Below are 21885 nucleotides of genomic sequence, written 5' to 3' on the forward strand. Positions count from 1 at the left end.
AAGGCAGAGTTTGGTAAGTGAACTTCGGGGCCATTTTTTCGAGTTGGTAGTGCACATTTAAAGAGTTAATATTACAAACCGGGAGAGCGCAATGGCCAAAAAGAAGGAGAAAAGCCGTCTTAAAGTTTCTACTCGCCGCATATATCGTACGACGCACGAATTTACAAAGTGACTGTGTGGCATAGTGAGTGAGATCAGTAAGTTTTGTGTAAAGTGTCCCGGGTTCGATTCCTGTACGAGTCATACATATTTTGTTTTGCTTCAACCAATAAAGTAGGTATTTGTAACTATAAGTAAAATATTAATTTACAGTATGTTTATAATAAAATAAACAATAGAAATTTTCAAATCACTTGTAAAATCTTTCAATGGTGTTGTGGTGTATCGTATCGTGGTCAAGACAAATCCTACTTAATTTCTGTTTAGGCATCCGACGTTTCGATATTAACATTGTCCAGGAGCTGACATCTTCTTTCTGCCCTCTCGTTTCCTTTCGGACACTAATCGATCTTATCCTTTCTCTATCACTATCTCTTATCCTTTTTATTTCTTTTCCTATTAGCTTCAGAACACTTATTTACTTTGCAATAGTACGTAATATTGAGGTCTTAAATTTTCACTAATAATAATAATAATAATAATAATATTAATAATAATAATAATAATAATAATAATAATAATAATGGTATTAAAATTTTTAAAGTTGCAATATAATTAGGCAAAACTTACAGATAAGTCGGGATTCAGGGAGGGTGTCTGTACCTCCAGGACACACCTCTGCAACTACCAAAATTTTTAACCAAAGCGTTCCACTGTAGTTTCATGTAGAAGGTATTCTACTGTACGCTTTGAGGAAGAAAACTGTAATAAAAATAACTGAATATCACTGAACAGCAAGGCATATAATAAAATAACTTTTAGAACGTGCAAATTATAAAAGCTTTGCTAGAAAAATGCCACAGACCATAATAAATTCAATGAGCTCTGAAATACAAAGTAACAAAATAGCGTATAAGATTCAGTCTACAAACCAATTTTTACTTGGAATGGACATACACTATTTCGAGAATTAAGACAAAGCGAGAAATGTTTACGATACTTTTCGTTTCATCTCGATTTCCAGCTCCAAAGTGAGACAATAATTTGAGTTAGCCTTCTCTCGTCTTAAATGTTAAATGTTAACTCTCGTCTCAATTTTGTTTATTTTGTTTCAGAAACGAGATGAGAAATTCCCCTTCTCGTGAGCAACACTAAACAAAACCGAAATATTCTTGCCAAATGTTACATTTCTGGTTGTAATGTTATTCCCTGAGCGATAATAAGCTCCTAACTTAATCTTCTATGAGACAATAATAATAATTATTAGTTTATTATTATTATTATTATTATTATTATTATTATTATTATTATTATTATTATTATTATTATTATTACTGTTATTCCTGAAGATTTGATAGTTCAAGTAGTGAAACATCTGAGTATTCAAATATCAGAAGAAAATAAAACGTGTGTCATCGCCCATCAGTCGCCACCAAAAATTCTGAGTAAAAAAAATGTACTGGTCGTTCGTGGATCCGAATCGATTCGACTACCTTCAGATTACTGGTCGAGCGCCTTCACCACTTAACCACGATTACTACGCAGTAACTGATTTGTCTTTAGTTTGCCCTCCGAGTCAATTACCTTATTCCTATGTTTTGTCAATCAATCTGACTATTAACAAGCTACTGTTTTGAGCGGACAGAAAATGCTCTTTATTTACGCGAACCGGAAGAAGTAATTCTTTAGATGAGTGGTTACAGTTATAGTTTTCTAATCTGGCGGCCAATGTTCGATTCCTACATTCGGCATTTACCCTTTTCAAAATGTTTCATTTACAAGGCTGAGCTCCAGTTGGATGCTGCTAAATGAAAGATAATCTGCAGTGGAGAAATTTAGTCATAATGTAATCCTGAAAAAAGAGGAAGGAAAATGAATGGAGAAAACGAGTTACAGAGTTAATTAACTTAATGGTTCTATATTTGATATTAATCGTTAATTTCGTGCATTTCTAAATTGTTGTTTATTGGCACTATACTTTCCTTTTTTCTCCTTCTGTCTCAATGTGTAAATTTGCACAAATCTTAAAACAAATCACGAACCCTCAGTTAAATTTGCAACCGAAGGAGAAATACGCTTAGTACGGAAAAATTAAATGAAATCGTTAAGTTTTACGTCCACGATTATGCCGGTTAGGCTAAAGGAGACGGTGATGATGACAGATGAGTGAAATTGTGGAATGAAGAAAGTGGGAAGAAACAGGAGAACCCAGAGAAACCCTACGAGCACGGTTTTTGTCCACCACAAAGTCCACACGGCGCGAGCGGGGATCGAAGCAGGGACCCCAAGCAGCTGAGGTGAACGCTCTACCACTGAGCCACCGCGCTCCCCACGGTTAGCGCAGGTGAGTTCTCCAACTCGTTTATGTGTTATCGAATTTTGCATATTTAATATTTACAAATAATGTACTGCATAACAATATTTAGCATTTTGAAAAATTCTTTGACGAACAATGAAATCAGACAAGTTCTTCTTTTGTAGTAACATTATATATCAATCAGTGATGCCGGAACCTAGAAGCTCATTTCCTGTTTGACTCCTAAAATTTTCATTAGGGACTGGGTTCTTAGTTAAAAAATAAACTAATACATATACCGCATAATCTATCCGTATATTATTTGATACGCATATATGTATAATCATTTGAAGTAAGTTAACTTGTTTATATAATCCTTCGTTTGAGTTAATTATAAGATTATTTAAGTTCCCCGACTGTTATCTTCTCATCGGCGCCTCTGGTGTCCGTATATTTTTTTCTGGTACTGTGCTGTGTACTGTGAGTGCAAGTATGCAAATACTCCCTTTTGTCAGTTCGTCAGAAAGCGTTCCTCCTCTATCCTGCACAAAAACACACTTTACTATTTGTTCTTTTAACATGAGTGGCGACTTCACGCTACTATTCTAGTTACTCTTCCAGGTGTAATTAATATTGTAGCGGCCGAAGTTGGGTTGCCTAACTCACGGACTTTGTACCTCAAGAATTTCTGTGGCTCGCTGATCACCTATATGGTGAAAGATCCCACTTTGGTAAGCGACCAAGTGAGTTTGTAATGAAAAACATTGTATCAATTGTTCTTTTTTGGCGGTGGGTACTCCGATTTTCTCGCAAATCCTCATTGCGCTAACTTTTCCAAAATCATTAAGTGTTACGTATTAATGTCTGTCTCTTTTAGCATGCAAATCATGATTGTGGGTCATGAACATGCAGAGTAATGATTTTATTTAATTTCATTTTATCCAGTATATTTAATCTCTGCCCTATGCAAACACACAGAACACACCAAAAAAAGCCTTCACAATCTTTCTTTCGTTCAAAATATGAATGGTCTGTCAACTACTTTTCGTTACTTGATGATACGTCGTTCCATCTGTCATGAACCGGAGCGATCTTTCTCAACGGAATATCCGGGACTCTCTTGCGCCTCCACTGAGTCCGAAACATGCATTTTTAAATACAGCAGATTACAAGTCTAAGACAATAACATGCTGCCTCAGCTCAATAGCTAATAGTTTTGGAGATATTTTCCCCCAAAGTTAATTTTTCTTACAATTTTGGACGGCCCCAGCTCTGAAACTATGAACTTGAAATCATAGGTCCATATGAAATTTTTTCCTTATTATGATGTGAGAAATCACATGTTTCATGTGGTCGGTCTAGTTCATTAATACCCTGTGTATTCAGAAAGTATTACTTTAACATTTAATGTATTTTCTAAGCTGACAGTTGGTATCAAATATGTCCATATTAAGTTTTTTAGTATGTGCTGATATCGTAATGCAATCAACAGCAAACGAACTGACATTAAACAGTAAATGAAGAGCACAATCACTTTTACGACAAATAACAAAATAGCTTAGTTTTACACAAATGTTAATTGACTAATTTTGTATTCAATTGATAGTCAGATTCAGTTCCACCTAAACAATATGCTGATATACAGTATATTTATTGTAAAAGTAGTTAATAATTATGTGTATTATAACGTATTGATCACGTTTTTGCGTTGAAATCAACGCATGTCAAGTTAGACCAACCACCAATATTAAAACGACCGGAACATATCTCATAATTATGGGCTATTTATGGGCTAATTAGTTGCTCTAATCCAAATTTTTGGGCTCCTACTGTTTAGTGGGAAATCGGAATCAAAATGGGGAAGTCTAGCTTGATATCAAGCTAGAATCCCCCATATGGTTACAATGGTACGATCGAAAAAATTCAAGCGCCAGAATTATGGGCTATTTATGGGCTAATTAGTTGCTCTAATCCAAATTTTTGAGCTCCTATTGTTTAGTGGGAAATCGGAATCAAAATGGGCGAGTCTTTCTCGACATCAAGCTAGACCCCCCCCCCCCATCTGGTTACACTGGTCCGATCGAAAAAAATTCAAACGCCAGAATTGCGGGCTATTTATATGCTAATTAGTTGCTCCATTTCCAATTTTTGGCTCCTAACGTTTAGCGGGAAATCTAATTCAAAATGGGTGAGTCTAGCTTGATATCAAGCTAGAACCCCCCATATGGTTACAATGGCCCGATCGAAAAAATTCAAACGCCAGAATTATGGGCTATTTATGGGCTAATTAGTTGCTCTAATCCCAATTTTTGGGCTCCTACTGTTTAGCGGGAAATCGGATTCAAAATGGGCGAGTCTAGCTTGCCATCAAGCTAAAAAAAAAAACATACGGTTACAATGGTCCGATCCTAAAAATTCAAACGCTAGAATTATGGGCTATTTATGGGCTAATTAGTTGCTCTAGTCCTGATTTTTGGGTTCCTACCTTTTAGCGGGAAATCGGAAAGTGGGCGAGTCTAGCTTGACATCAAATAAAAAAACATCCATAAGGTTAGACATCTCGAATCGAAGAAAATCAAATGTCAGAAATATGGGCTATGGGCTAATTGATGCTGTAATTCCGAGTTCGGGGCTGCTACCTTTTAGCAAGAATTCTTTATCAAATTGTGCGATTTGGCTTAACTTCTAGCTATAAACCTAGGGCTATAATACTCCGATCAAAAGAATTAAAACGTCCGAATTATGAGTTATTTGTATTGTTAAATTGTTGCTCAAATGTCGAGTTTTTTCTTCTATCGTTAGGAAGAAATCTCATGCAAGATTGGTATTGATTTTTTTAGATAAGTTGGGATGATACTTTCAAAGTTACAGTGAGAAAACATCGATGTTTATCAACTGAAAATTGATTTATTTGCACTCTCCGCAAATGTAAATCTATATCTCTACTAGTAAATCCATTAATTCTTTTTTCACGTGTTTATGTTCATTATGTTTGGAAGTAAGTAGTGTATATATAGAATTTATATACTGAAATATCATTATTTTTTAAATAATTTTTTTGTGCAAAGAAATGCCTCTTCGCCGTTGCTGGGTGTCGCAGTGGCACAGTGGTAGAGCGTTTATCTCTTGTGCGTGTGATCCCTAGTTCGTTCCCAGATCGCGCCAATTGGTCTTTGTGGTTAACAAACACCATGTGCTTGGGTTTTATCGGAGTTCTCTCATTTTCTCCCACTTTACTCATTCCATCATTTCATTCATTTGTTATTATCCCGTCTGCCTTAGCTCAACATATACACACAGAAAAAGGAGGCATTAAATTCGGAATGAGCCTCGTAATATAACTTAAACTTTGCATAGCAATGGACAAATAATAATCAGAAATAATATCTCTCAAATTGTCTTGTGTTTTTTCTGCACCATGCCTACAGAAAAAGGTACTTCTGACTCTACTTTTCCACTTTTAATTAGTGCAATAAAAAATTTCCAACATGCTTGTGGATCACTATCTTTACCCTACTCTTCGAGAACTACTACAAATAGAGTTACGGTTTATGCAATATCTTTATCATAGGTGAGATTACCTGCATATTTCTTGGAAAAGAAAAGCATTCACAAATGTTAAAAAAAAAAATGGAGGTACGGGGAGGAAATGAAATATCTAGTTTAACGACCCTCGATTATTAATCGAAGCTAAGGGAGACGGTGATAATAAGAAATGAATAAAGTGTGAGGAAACGGGAGAACCTCGATAAAACCCAAGCACACGGTGTTTGTCAACCTCAAAGACCACTTGGCACGATCTGGGATCGAACTAGGGATCACACGTGCAAGAGATAAACATTCTACCGCTGCGCCACTGCGGCCCCCAGCAACAGCGGAGAGGCATTTCATATAAACAAATATATATATATATATATATATATATATATATATATATATATATATATATATATATTAAAAAAATAATATGATATTTCTCTATAGAAATTCTATATATACACTACTTACTTCCAAACATACTGAACATAAAAACGTGAAAGGACAATTCATGGATTTACTAGTAGATATATATATATTTGCATTCACGGAGAATGCAAATAAATCAATTTTCAGTTAATAGACATCGACGTTTCCTCACTGCAACTTTGAAATTATCATCCCACATTATCTAGAAATCAATATGAGATTTCTTCCGAACGATAGAAGAACCAACATCGACTTAGAGTAACTAATTAGCACACAAATAACCCATAATTCCGGCATTTTTATTATTTGATCGGAGTATTATAGCACTAAGTTTATAGCTAGAAGTTAAGCCAAATCGCACAATTTGATGAAGAACTCCTGCTAAACGGTAGCAGCCCCAAAATCGGAATTAGAGCACAAATTAGCCCATAAATAGCCCATAATTCCGGCGTTTGATTTTTTTTTTTTTTTTAATAGGAGCATTGTTACCGCATCGGGTGTTCTAGCTTGATGTTAAGCTAGACTCGCCCGTTTTGATTTCGGTTTCCCGCTAAACGTTAGGAGCCCAAAAATTGGGAATAGAGCAACTAATTATCCCATAAATAGCCCATAATTCTAGCGTTTGAATTTTTTCGATCAAACCATTCTAACTGGATGGGGGGTTCTAGCTTGATGTCAAGTTAGACTCGCCCATTTTCAGTCCGATTTCCCGCTGAACATTAGGAGCCCAAAAATTGGGAATAGAGCACCTAATTAGCCCATAAATAGCAAATAATTCTGGCTTTTGAATTTTTTCGATCGGACCATTGTAACTGGATGGGGGTTCTAGCTTGATGTCAAGCTAGACTCGCCCATTTTGATTCCGATTTCCCGCTAAACGTTAAGAGCCCAAAAATTGGGAATAAAGCAACTAATTAGCTCATAAAATAGCCCATAATTCTGGCGTTTGAATTTTTTCGATCAGACCATTGTAACCAGATGGGGGGTTCTAGCTTGATGTCAAGTTAGACAAGCCCATTTTGATTTCGGTTTCCCGCTAAACGTTAGGAGCCCCCAAAAAAATGGGAATAGAGCAACTAATTAGCCCACAATTAGCCCATAATTCTGGCTTTGAATTTTTTCGATCCGACTATTGAAACCAGATGGGGGGTTCTAGCTTGATGTCAAGTTAGACAAGCCCATTTTGATTTCGGTTTCCCGCTAAACGTTAGGAGCCCCAAAAAAAATGGGAATAGAGCAACTAATTAGCCCACAATTAGCCCATAATTCTGGCTTTGAATTTTTTCGATCCGACTATTGAAACCAGATGGGGGGTTCTAGCTTGATGTCAAGCTAAACTCGCCCATTTTGAGTTCGGTTTTCCGCTAAACGTTAGGAGCCCCAAAAAAAATGGGAATAGAGCAACTAATTAGCCCACAATTAGCCCATAATTCTGGCTTTGAATTTTTTCGATCCGACTATTGAAACCAGATGGGGGGTTCTAGCTTGATGTCAAGCTAAACTCGCCCATTTTGAGTTCGGTTTTCCGCTAAACGTTAGGAGCCCAAAAATTGTGAATAGAGCAACTAATTAGCCCATAATTAGCCCATAATTCTGGCGTTTGAATTTTTTCGATCGGACCATTGTAACCAGATGGAGGGTTCTAGCTTGGTGTCAAGCTAGACTCGCCCACTTTGATTTCGGTTTCCCGCTAAACGTTAGGAGCCCCAAAAAAAATGGGAATAGAGCAACTAATTAGCCCACAATTAGCCCATAATTCTGGCTTTGAATTTTTTCGATCCGACTATTGAAACCAGATGGGGGGTTCTAGCTTGATGTCAAGCTAAACTCGCCCATTTTGAGTTCGGTTTTCCGCTAAACGTTAGGAGCCCCAAAAAAAATGGGAATAGAGCAACTAATTAGCCCACAATTAGCCCATAATTCTGGCTTTGAATTTTTTCGATCCGACTATTGAAACCAGATGGGGGGTTCTAGCTTGATGTCAAGCTAGACTCGCTCATTTTGATTTCGGTTTCCCGCTAAACGTTAGGAGCCCAAAAATTGGGAATAGAGCAACTAATTAGCCCATAAATAGCCGATAATTCTGAGATATGTTCTGGTCGTTTTAGTGTTGGTAGTTGGTCTAACTTGACATGCGTTACATATATATATATATATATATATATATATATATATATATATATATATATATATATATATATATATATATATATATATATATGAGTGTGTGTGTGTGTGTGTGTGTGTGTGGAACAGCATGCTAAATTCCCATGCTAATATAATATGATTATGATGTATTGTCATGTAATAATGGAATGTAACAAATTTTTGTTCAAAATCTAGTTAATTCACTATCCAGGTAAGAATAACACAGAAATATAAAGAAAAGATTTTTGTTAAATGTTTCCTGGTTTATATAACAACTCTGATGTACTTGTCAATGTATACCTTCTAAGAATGTGAGCATGCTTAAGTTAGGGTGACCAACCGTCCCGTAAAAACGGGATTGTCCCGTTTTTTCACTACCATTCCCGGTGTTCCGAAAAATATTCCCGGGACGCCAAAATGTCCCGTATTTACGTGCATTAGGCACAAGAAAGCTTTCCAATTTAAAATTTCCTAATTTATATTATTATTTTCTAATCACATAGCTTAGAAAATAATATTATTTTCTGAGCTATGTGATTATATTGGAATAGCTATGTCTAATTACTGAACAACGTCATTACGACGTTTGCGATATTAGATGTGGTGGCTGCACTGTTTTTCCTCCTAGGCCTCTCCCTCCAAGACTCCCACTCCGCAGACGACAGTGCAAGGGGCTGAACTGTTTTTACTCTGTTTCGGGAGGTGGAAGACTGAGGCGCTGTCAATGCAGTACAGTGTTTCTGTGATTTGACTAAGATGTAACATACTGTCATTTACGAAAGGGGAATAAAAGTATAGAAATATAAAAGTGAAAGTAAAAAGAAAATTAGCTGTAAGTGAAATAATGTTTAAAAGTAAGAAAAAGCAAATAAAGGGAGTCGGAATCCGATGCTGAGAGTAGTTTGTTATTATTCTGCCGGTGACAGATTTTGTTGATTGACAGATATTGATGAATTTTTTATATATTTTAGTAATGTTTTCAAAATTTCATTTTTTGTTAGTTGCTGATAGTTACTTGTTATTTAATTAATTCCACAACCTTTTCAATAGATTTTAAAAAGAAAAAGTGTAAATTTGCCCTTTTTTGTGAGAGATACAGAGAGAGAGAGAGAGAGAGAGAGAGGGAGAGAGAACGGAGAGGCAAAAATATATATTTAGGGGAGTAGCCTATCCAAACGTAAAAAATTGTCCCGTTTTTTCTAGTTGACGATTTGGTCACCCTAGCTTAAGTGGAAGATAAACATCATTTTAAAATATTAGCCTTCAGACATTAAAGAAATAATAATAAAGAACAACAATGTTACTTTAGAAAACAATAAGACAAAATATGTCTTATTACATTGTCCTGGAAGGAATATGTTCTGTTATAAATTAAAAAGTGCATGTTTACTATTTTAGTATGTGAGTCAAAGTACACTAAATGTTTAATACCTAAAATGAAAGCAGTTTCCTATCGAAACCTGTCATTAAAAGGATGTTCTGTTTCCGTGAATTCCGAGATTAAGTAAATTACAACTGACATCTGTAAGTAATGTTAGGCATATTTTTTGCCTTTGTCTTTCTTTATCTCTTTTCCAAACTTGAAACAAATGTTTTGGACGTGAAGCATTTTTGTTTTGAAGTTTACTTTATATGAATACAAGTTATTCAAGTAGTTTCTTTATTTTCCATTTTCATATTTTAGTTTAGTTTTGCTTTAGATTAGCTGAGGTATCGCATACTGTTATATTTGATTGGCTGTTTAATACCATGCCATAATCAACATAACGTGAAAATATTCCTACATGAGTCAAGGGTGAAGAAGAAACTATTAGCCGATTTAAATTGGCACAACGGCGACATCTTGTAACTGGTGAAACGCACATTGCTAAGAAAGACAGTTTAAAGCCTTTAATCACCATATATAGTCCGTAGTGTTAAGTCAAAAATGTGCATTTTGCATGTAAAACATGAAACTTGCTGTACATGTTACTTATATAAAATTAATAATTTTGAGCGTTGTAGGCATCCGCGGATTGCCCTTTGAGCCGCCATATTGGAAAATAACAGCCAAGATCGGTTTTCAGCTTATAACTTTTGAACGGATAGCCCGATTTTAATTTTTCTTGTTTTTGTTTTAAACACCCTTTCAAGGCAAAACTTTGTCATAACAAAGATTTCTCTAAACTAAAGGTTTCAGCACACGTTTTTAAAAATCTAAAGAGTTTTCGATGAAAATTGATTTCTTCATTCTATAACTGTTATATAGTGCACAAAATCATTTTTGATCTCTGAATAAAAGGATAATTTCATGGCCTTTCCATTGATATATGTTCAGCTATAATTTGAGCAATGGTTTTCTCAGAAATCGTTACTCAAAATAAGCATGTTAAAGAAATTAAAGGTGCTCAGTTCTAAAGAACTCTTAGAATTTGAAAGTTACCACCACCCAATTTCGTTCTTTTAGATATAAAATGCACATTTTTGATTTAATCCTCCAAACTGTAGTTTGAACTATTGCAAATTTGTTAGACAGCAGTGGGTGGACTTCCGCCCTGGAGATCAAAACAGCATCCTCAAGAACAGCGAACTCGTTTTCTTTTTCCTTTTTTTAATGTTGTTCGCATAAAGAAAACCTTCCACAACTACACAAGATATGTTGCTGTTCATCTTCGGGACATGATTCTACTGGAGAAAAATCCTCCTGAAGTATATCACGAATTTCTAAAAGGAAAATTTACTGCTAATAAACTGGTCACCAGTTTCCTGGAATGCCTCTTGATGAAACTCAAGAGCATAACAATGTCATAATCAAATATACTGGAGGAGCAATAGGCCTGACTGAAAATACTTATGCTCTTCTTCGGAGTGGATGGTTTGTGAGCCGTAAGTGGCACACATTGTTGAGTTCAAAAGCCAAATAAAACACCCTGAAAATGAGGAATGGTCTCATCATGATAACAGGCTACGGAAACAAACCAAGTTTTTAGATAGAGTGTAACTTGATCACTACTATCGAAGAAATGGGAAACCCATTTACAGATAGTAGTGACGATTTATTGGTCCTCAACACCAGGAAGATTATCGAGAAGGAAGCTGTTAATTCCTTAAAGTCAATAAAAAAAAGAATGAAAATAAAAATAAGTGAGAAGTTTATCACGGAAAGACTGATCGATTGTGAAAAACCAGTTGATGCCCCTATGATCTGAAACAAATTCCAGCTCTTCAACTGCAAGCATAAGAAATCAAATAGATCCAATAACATCGCAACAATGAAGACTTTGAAACGGGACCGAAATGTATTATTAAAATTGCACATTACTTTGCCAGATTCGACAGGGAGATATTGATTTTTTCCTGCCATGAAAACCACATATATCCCCCATCGCTTTCAGATGATGGATCTTTAAACTGTAAGGGGAAGTCTAATTTGATGAAATGTTTATAGAGACCTGGTTTCAACAGAAAATGATAGTGTCGTTAGTGTGTGTCATGATCCTGATGTTGATATGATTATCCTTGATGGTCCATCTGTTATGCACATGATTACACCAGAGAAAAATAATTTCTTGACGTCTACAAGTCAGGCAGACTGAAGTTTTATGTTTGAGCTAAAAGAGGAAAAGGAACTCGTCATCGGGTTGAACTGTCAAAGAGAGCGTCAACAAAATGGCCTGATTTCGTAAAAGAAGATGTAAACAAACAAAAGCTTTTCCACTAGTTTGCTACCCAAATAGGATCCGTATCTTATGAAGGAGATGTAGTTACCTTGAAGTTACGTTCTTTGCTCCTTCTCAGATCCTTCAAGATATTCGTTGCATGAGTTACATCCCTGCACACATGAAGAAGCTGATACCCAAATGTTTCTACATGCAGCTCATGGCGTTGCTCAAGGAAGAAAAAGAATCCTCATTAGAAGTGTGGATACACATGTACTGGTTTTAGCACTACATTATTCTATGTTATGGATTGTCATCTATGGGTTGCTTTTGGCACATCGAAAATCTTTCGCTCCCTCAACATAACAGAAATGGCTGAAGCAATGGGAAGCCTCTCCGTCTCCCACGAAGTAAGCGTGAGAACATCAGAAAAAATGTACGCAGAGTGACACATAGATTTCAGGGATGTCCTCATCATTCTTCGCATTATACATTATCAAGGATCCAGTAATCGCGGCATTTTTTCAATTATTAAAAAAATCCACTAAAATTCACTTCGCTTACTTAAATTATGGGGAAGCAGTTGTTGTGCCAATTGAATTTAGAAGGGATGAAATTTTAAATCCTCTTGTAAGAATCATCGAACAGTTCTAGGTATTAAGTGTGAGGTAGTTGAATGTCGGCAAGCAGAACGATGATTCTTCGTGAAAAGCTACGAAGAGGACTACGGTGAAAAGCTTGTCTTACTTTGAGACGTTTCCTTGTTCGCACAGTTCGAGAAATACTAGATGCTTCTTGTTGGTAATGGATTGCACTAAACCTCAATTGCATGGTCCTATTCAATATTGGTTGACATGGCGGAAACTTCTCATTCCTTCTAATATCAAAATATCGAAAAAGTCGCTATGCTACAGCACCTGAATTGTTGTTTTCGAACACTTAACTGCAAAAGTTTTGTTCTTCCGGCTAACGTTGCGTGATGACGTTGTAGTGACCACGCTTTAAACTGCTTTCTTAAGCAATGTGAGTTTCACTGTGCGACTAACAAAGATGTTATGGTAGCTAAAGTTTAAATCGTCTAATTGTTTCTGCCTTACCTTATAGAATAATATTACTAAAATGTTGTTCCAATTATTAAAATATGCTTTTAAAAATACACGTTTTTAATAGAGCTTAAGTTTAGGAGTTTTGATGCCTTGTTATGCAGAATGTCTCACGAGGAAACCGATTCAAGTGTGACACGAAATCGTGGACGAGTTTATGTGCAAACGAAGTATTTTGGTGCACAATTAAACCCACTAGAGGAAAAAACCCTCGATCTTAACCGTTCCAGAGATATAGAGGAATAAGAGGAAGGCTGGTGCTCCAATATTTTGCGAATGTTTGAATATGTGGCAATATTAAAAGCAAAAGAGACTTTTAAAAATGAAAAATTCCTTCATCCTCGAAACTGTAGTAATACGTCGTCTTAAACATGAGGGTTACAAACCCCAAGAGTCCATAAAAAATCTAGGGTAAGAAGGTTTTTGAGACGGAAGGCGAAATTAAAGGAGTTCCATTATTGACTGAAATGGGCATGTAAGGTGTCTATAGGTTTTTTGGAACGCTGAAACGAATAAGAGCATTTTCAGGTCAAATATGATGAAAAATGTAATAATAATAATAATAATAATAATAATAATAATAATAATAATAATAATAATAATAATAATAATAATAATAATAATAATAATAATGGACATCAGAACTTTTTATTGACCTAGCGTGTACAACTTTGTATCGTTTCACAAGATACGTTCTTACGTACCACGGTATGAGAAACTACTTTACTTTTTGACGTCAGTGTTGTTTACATGCAACAACTTTATGTGATATACAGTATATCAGGAGTACAGATTTTCATTTTTTAAGTGGAAGATAGGGTGAATGCGCCAATAGTCGTCACTTTTTGATTGCAACTTTGCCTTTTACTTCATAACTTTTAACAGATACAGGTGAATGCTTAAATTGTACATTGGTTCTAATATTTGTAGCTTATTGTATGGTAGAGGATCATTACCTTTGATATAAAACACATAGAACAAAGTTTACAATTAAAACAATCCAAACATGCGAAAAATGCCTATAGTCGTCACAAAAATTCTCAAAGTCGTCATCTTAAACTGCCAGTGTTCGTCACTCTTACAAATTCTTATAGTTCAAGCTTATGCAAGTATTAACGCTTAAGATGAGTGGTTAGCATGTAAAAGACGGTCAATATCATCATCACTATCACGCACATCGAAACAATTTTCGCACATGAATTCCACATCTGAATCAGAATCATCCACACCTGGGAAAAATTCTTTGTGTGATTTGCTAATACAATTAGCGTGAAAGATTGTGTTGCATTTGATACATGTAGGGTTATCAGTAAGTATTACTAACTCATTACACTTGGCACATAACACATTCATTGCGTGGCTTTGTAATTGTTGCTTTCTTTCTTGTTTCAGCTTCGAGTCTTTTTCGTTTTCTTGCTTCTTGAGAGAGAGATTTTTCTCCTTTCTCAGCTTCCTTTTTCTCATAGAATTGCTTCCATTCACCAGACGAAACAGCTGATGGGAACTTCTGAGTTGATCTTCTGGTTTTCTTGCATTCCACCTCTCTTGGCCACCAGATATGTTTCTTAAACGGAGAAGGAACAGCGACTTGTGATTTGACGAGAGAATCTCCATTAGAACTGCCTTCTTTCACGGGAGTTTGCGACGGTTTAGTTAATATTGGCTCACTTCCCACACCCGCAGACACAGAATCTTTGAGCAGATGACCGCTTATTTCTGCTTTCTTCTTAATTGATTCCCAGATATTGTAGAGCTTTTGGTCTTCAGGGTCGATAGTAGATTTTCCTCCTAAGACGTCGTTAAATTTAACAACTGTATCATGACCGATTTCATTCTGTAAAACATTAAGAGCCGTGTGTTATTCTTCGATACTATACTATTTGAGATGGTGCTTTGATGTTCGATAGTTTCTCCCCGTGTGTGGTGATCCAAACATTTCGAATAATCAACTGCATCTACATTTAAAGGTGCAAGTCCACACACACGAAAGCTATTCTTTATCGTCTCCGGTGTGGCTTTGGTTTTTACAACGTCCACTAGAATTGGTGCAAAATCTGCTTTGGTCACTGTTCGATTTGGATTAAGCTTCTGCCAGTCATAAACAGCTTTCCTCCAATATTGTTTTATTGGTTTATAAACCCCTACATCTGCAGGCTGGATTATATGTGTGGCATTTGGATGAAGAGCATAAAGAACAATTCCATTCTTGCTGCAGAAATTACAACACTCTTTGGTAATGTGAAATTTATGTCCATCAATGAAATATAGAAAGGGAAGTCTGCTAGTTTCTTTTAAGTAGGGATACAAAATATTTGCAATGTATTCAAAAAAACACATCTGACTTCATCCAACCAGATTCAGAGAGTACTATTCCCCACGATGCCGGAACGGATTCACAAACTTCTTTAGGTGGCTTAATATAAGGGTAGACAATCATTCCCGGTAAAACTTCTCCATCCGCAGAAAATTAGCACATAATTGTAATGGTTTCCTTTTCGTTTCCGTGTTTTATTTCATAAAAGTTTTTCCACCCTTTTACTCCAATAACAGTTCCACTTTTGGGGCATAGTTGGAAATTTGTTTCATCCCAATTTCCAACTTTCATTGTGTCACTAAACTCTTCCACTAATTTCTCACCCTGTAAGAATTCCTTTAGTTTTTCAAACCAGTTCCGAAGACATTGCTCAGAAACTTGAGCTCTTCCGGTAGTTACGGACTCTGCAGTTCGCAGGCTGAGAATCGGATGTCGTTGTAGAAAAAGCTGAAAAAGAAACTGGGTTTATTAGTTAACTACTTAAATGACAAACGATATGAATCAAAACTTATCTTTGCACGTGTAACAAAACTTATTACTACACAATAATTTGTCCCACTTCCTGGTTGTAGCTGTACAACTAAAGTCCTAGCTAGTGGGACGAAATACCTATAGTAATATGTTTTACGTGTGGAAGGATGCGTTTTAATTCATACTGTTTTTAAAAACATGAGCAGTTAATTTTCGAAATTTATCAGATATTAACTCAATCATACGCAGAGAGGGCTTGTAAAGCATTTTATAATGTTACGGTCAAGCTAACAATGAATTGAAACAAACTAAGACGTTACATCACCTGCCAATAGCTCATAAATAAGCGAGGTAAGATCTTGAAATAAAACGGGAGTTAAATTCAAAATTCTGGTACTAATGAAAACATGGCAAAATGAAACAGTTAATTTGCTTTTCTTAAAATATTATCTCGTTATAAAACAATTTTAAATGTATACATTCGAAAATCAGTTACAGACTTGAAACTTTTATAGTTTAGTCACCCCGGAGAGGAAAGAAGGCAAAATTATCCAAAAGAAATAAATTATTCCTAATTACTCTGTAGTCGTCACCCACTCAACCAGTGTTCGTCACCCCTATGACGCCCTTTGGAAGGATACAAGATATTGGCGCCAAAATTTTGTAGCTGATACCTTTCACCCCAACAAAAAATTTAAAATGATTTTGAAGCTTCTATTAATATGTTCGTTAAAAACCCAGTCCTCGGCATACCTGACGAAGTAAGGAAGATCACAAATTTTCTTAAACCTATAGTCGTCACCCCACTGTTTTTTGTTCAAATATGAATTTCAAAGACAAATGCATGGTAAACATTTAAAAGAGACTTAGGTTGATAAAAATAAATAATTATCTTACCTTTTAGAGCTTCAAATGCGCCGTCCTCTGCTGTTTTTCAACCACCAGCAACAAGTTTTTTAATTTTCCAAAAACTGCAATTAGCACGCAAAACAACAGCCTTTGCACTTCAACTGAAAACAGAAAGCAAAAGACGCCCGACTCGGTGTTAACGCAAGGCGGGCTAAAAACTAAAGCCATAGACGTTAGAGATTATCCAGCTTGTATTCGTATAACCATGACTTACGCCATCTTATGAACGAATTAATTTGGCCATGACGACCATTGGGGGTATGACGAGAATAGGCGCATTCACCCTACTATTTTTGTTTATTGCTTCATACTTTGCGTTTTAATATATGTCACACAACTAATCACTGTCGTACTTATGTTTGCAGCAATATGTGTCTATGTTTTATATTATTTGATTTGCTTTTATAAAGCGCTTTTGCACAGAATACGACCTTGTGTTTTTGTTCACATAATGATGTCTCTGATCCTTTGGCAATATAATTAACACATTTTCATATTAACTTTCTCATTTTCTACAAAATAAAGACATGATATGTTAGCAAGTAATATCATACAATTTTGTTCTTCTTGTCAATGGCATTTATTATTCCTCATAAAGCCTTATTTTTCCGGCTCCGGGTAAATGCTACGTCACTCACCTTAACATGAAACACTACTTTTATTAGCACTGGTTCATCTTCCTTAATGTTTAAATGAAATTTTCAAACATATTCACTCGCAACATAGCCGAAAATCCACAAAATATCAGAGAACCAGCTTTCCCCTTATCCCTCTATATCTTCTGAACGATTGACATCAAGGATTCTTCCTCTAATGGAATTCATTTTTCACAAAAACACTTCAATTGCGCATATATTTGTCCGCAATTTCATGTCACACTTGAATCGGTTTCCTTGTCAGTATGAATTTGCGCCGACCCTACGGGAGACACCGGTATGTGTTAAGGACTTCATCTCCATAGGGGCATTGCCTTTAAGGAACTTGTTTGTAGAGCTTGGCTCCAAGGAACTTGACGCACTAATTGGTCATGCAACACTAAGGCCTTAGGGTTTATAGCTTTATTGACCTATTACATTACGTATATATTCATGAATACACAAACTGGCGCGTGAGTGAAGATTAGACAGGCTGGTTATAACGTTAATGTTCCAACAGAACTTGGAAAACTTGGCTCTGGTGCCAGTACAAATTCGTAAAAACAATCATTCTCTACTGGTGTATTCCATGGTTTCCTTTCATACGGCTCCGTTGAACAACGCATTTTCTGCTAACTGTTTTGGTACCACAGCCTGTTTCCTAGATGTGTACAGAGTTCCAAATGTTAGACGTGTGACTCCAGTACACATCCTTATGTTGCATTGCTGAGTTGAGTTTCCCATCAGATGTCAAAACGAACATATCATTCGCACCATCACACTAACCTATTATACTGTGTAACATGTCAGATCATTTTGTGAAAGCGTCTTTAGTGAAAGAATTTAGACTATTATTACCCTTCTGATTTTTCTATGCATGCGGCGAAGCTGGGAACTAATTTCTTCGTTTACAAGTGGTAGAAGCAGCATGGCAGGGTCGCCAGAGGTAGTAGTTTCTTGAGATTTCTTTTATGGTCAGGTTTTCGAGAAAATGAAAAGGATATGAACAGAATCAAATTTCCGTGAGAGTAATGTGTACATATTTCAAGTCATTTTGCGAGGAACATGTAAAACTATTTGATATGGAATCAAACATTAAAATATCTAGACGGCTACTACCTTAGGATGTAAGAAGACGTCCTGGCAACCCTGTAAAGGAATAAAGAAAACCATTTCTGCCTTCCCTCCCACCACTCCCTTCGCACAGTGCCAAAACATAAACACAACAGCAGCGCCACTACAAAACAAATGCACAGACTCGTGCGACGGGTAATACTTTATTTATCAATCAGAAATTTACTACGGCCGTTTTGGAGTTTTAAGGAGTATCCATATGATTACTGCAGCCCTCACTAAATGATTTCCCCTTAATGGTTTTCGTTAAATATTCTTAGTAGAGTAGGTTTAAAAACTAATTAAGCATTTGTAAGGTAGAGTTTTAGAAACTTACGTCTATACAAAGTAGACTTTTTTCTTCGTTGCATAAAATGTAAGATTTGTTAATAAAACAAAGTTAAGTTGGTATTTCTTCAGTAGCAAACATTTTTCTTGAAGAAATTCCTATCAATATGTAAAGAAAGTTGAAAAGTATAAATTATACACTGCTACTTGCGATTTTCAACACGTATTGTTTGTATGTTTAACATAATAACATAAAAATATTTTATGTTGCTAATTTACCGTGATTCTACTCTGTGAGATCGCCAAGTGTTGTAATATGTTATATAGATTTTACTGAATGAAGCACTTATACATGGGGTATATCTAGCACATTTTTTCTTGCTGTTCATTTAACTGTTCCCAGCTGAATTCTAATTCTCTGATTTTCGAAGGTTGTAAGTGTAGTAATATTAAAAATGTAATAAATATTGTTTTGTAATTTCTTATCATACATATTTTTGATTTTATACAACAGCATTAATATACAAGTACGTATATCGAATTTTATTTTGTAGGGGTGAGTCTAAGTTCAATATAAGGATATTAAAACTTGTAAAATCACCCTGAAAATTACACAAAAGAGTGCGGCCAACAAAGCATTAGCCTTCAGCCCCATTTTCATCTCCCCATAAATTTGCTCGAAATGGAGTGCAAGCGATAGCGTCGATGCATGGAACACGACTCTGAATGAACCAGAGTGGTCAGTCAGATTCACCGATCCTGCGTATATCGCGTTCCAAAGTCTGGGATGCCACGAGATGGCGCCAGTATCGACGCGCAGGTGCGAGATCGCCTCTTGACGCCTCGAAGGTATTTGTATAAGTGTGAAGCTATTACGTTATAGTGGTCACAGATATAACTCCGTATCGTATTAAACTCGTTGATCATGCTCGTTTTTGCGAGTCTGGAGCACGTACAGTAGGATGTTATTTACACATTGCCACCATTATTTGGTACTTCTCTTATGGCCACAACTATGAGTTTCGATAGTTCAGCGTTTCTCTTCGCATTGAAAATGCTTCCGATGATGAGGATGTTTCTGATTGAGTTTAATAAACTAAAGTGCCACGTCGATCTCAACCTCGATGCTGGCGAAAACTCGAGAAGAACAATGAATTGTCTGTTAAAAATACAGAAGGAAATTATTTCGAAATTAAACAATGTTCATGACTTCTTACTTTGACTATTAGCTATGAGAAGCTACGTTCTAGGTGTTTCACGAAGAAAACGTAGAAATATGAAAAGTAGTTCACTGCTTGGAAATTAATATTAACTTTAGCAAAAAAGGGCAGGGTATTAGGAAGTTATTCCAAATGGCTCCAGATAAATGTTTTTAAGTGTAACATTGAAATATTCAAGGACTCTGAGCCTTAATTGTTCAAAAATCTGAATTTTTGAAACATTGTGGTTTTCCACTAAAGAATATTAGAATTGGCAACATTTTCTTGGTTCAGTATTAAAACTATTTACTAGAACTGGCAACGCTCTTTCAAATGTATTATACAGGGTGTCCAATATGGAATGCAACCCGGAGTTTGGGATAGTAGAACTTTTGAACCTGAAGCGATACACAAATAATGGTTATACCAAAATGAGGCTTTGTTCATGTATACATTTCTAAACTAGGAAGCAACGATTGAAGTACATTAGGAACCACACAGTGTTGCCAGATGTAATCAAAGGTGTAAATCATTTTTTTTTCAAAACAAGTAAATTGACTCACAACTCATACGTATGAATGTTCTGTCATTAATTTTCAGTTTGTTTAGTTGGAGTAGCTTGGAAACTATGGAGCGGAAAAAAGAAGTTTCCATTTCCACGGATAACTAATCGGATGAGGCCTCTGTAAGGGGAACTAGGTAAATCGTAGTTTTCATGAATTAACACTCTGAATTGGCAACTCTGCTGATGTTTCAGTGCATCAAAAGATGTGTTGAGGATCTGTCTACATTATGCAATTCCTGAAAAGAATGAAAAAGAAAATTTGAAATCATCATGATAAAACTTTTACTTAAATGTACCCGGGAACGCTGCTATTCATTTCTATGGGGCTACTTAAAGCAAAAGGTATACAAGAATAATCCTCGAACTATACAAGACCTGGAAACGAACATTCGCATTACCATTGAAAATATTAACGTATCTACTCTTCGTAAAGTTTCTTCCAACATGGTGAAACGTGTGAACCTGTGTCTGAATTAAAACTGGATGTACTTCCAGCATCTGCTGTAGAGCTGATAACTCATTGCGTAGTACTAGCAGTGTTGCCGGGTGCATGTGAGTAAAATTTCCATCATGATAATTTCAAAGTTTCTTTTTCGTTCTTTTCAGGAATTGCGTAATGTAAATAGACCCTTAACACACCTTTTGATGCACTGAAACATGAGCAGAGTTGCCAATTCAGAGTGTTAATTCATGAAAACTACGATTTTTCTAGTTTCCCCTTACAGAGGCCTCATCCGATTAGTTATCCGTGGAAATGGAAACTTCTTTTTTCCGCTCCATAGTTTCCACGCTACTCCAACCAAACAAACTAAAAATTAATGACAGAACATCCATATGTATGAGTTATGAGTCAATTTACATGTTTTGCAAAAAACTGGATTTACACCTTTAATTACATCGGTGAACACTGCGTGGTTTCTAATGTACTTCAATCGTTGATTCCTAGTTTAAAAATATATGCATGAACAAGGCTTCATTTTGGTATAACCATTATTTGTGTATCACTTCAGGCTCAAAAGTTCTACTATCCCAAACTCCGGGTTGCATTGTATATTGAACACCCTGTAGATTTGAATTCGATTTCCAAAGAAAATTGCTACTGGGTATTTATCTTAATAATGATAAAAGAAATCACTATAAG

At 35.8% G+C, this 21885-nt stretch overlaps 2 protein-coding genes across 3 annotated transcripts in view; one reads left to right on the forward strand and one right to left on the reverse strand.

Moving 5' to 3' along the window:
- The window catches only part of LOC145686305 (brachyurin-like), a 240525-nt gene that overhangs the window by 207172 nt on the left and 11468 nt on the right, over nt 1-21885 (reverse strand). The window lies entirely within an intron of this gene.
- The window catches only part of LOC145686306 (uncharacterized), a 308465-nt gene continuing 296425 nt past the window's right edge, over nt 9846-21885 (forward strand). For both annotated transcript variants that reach the window (XM_081759452.1, XM_081759453.1), the window contains exon 1: nt 9846-10033. The gene's annotated coding sequence lies outside the window, so the exon portion shown is untranslated. The remainder of the gene's footprint in view (nt 10034-21885) is intronic.

The sequence above is a fragment of the Thermobia domestica genome, chromosome 5, assembly GCF_964235325.1.
Source record: "Thermobia domestica chromosome 5, izTheDome1.hap1.1, whole genome shotgun sequence".
NCBI lineage: Eukaryota > Metazoa > Arthropoda > Insecta > Zygentoma > Lepismatidae > Thermobia > Thermobia domestica.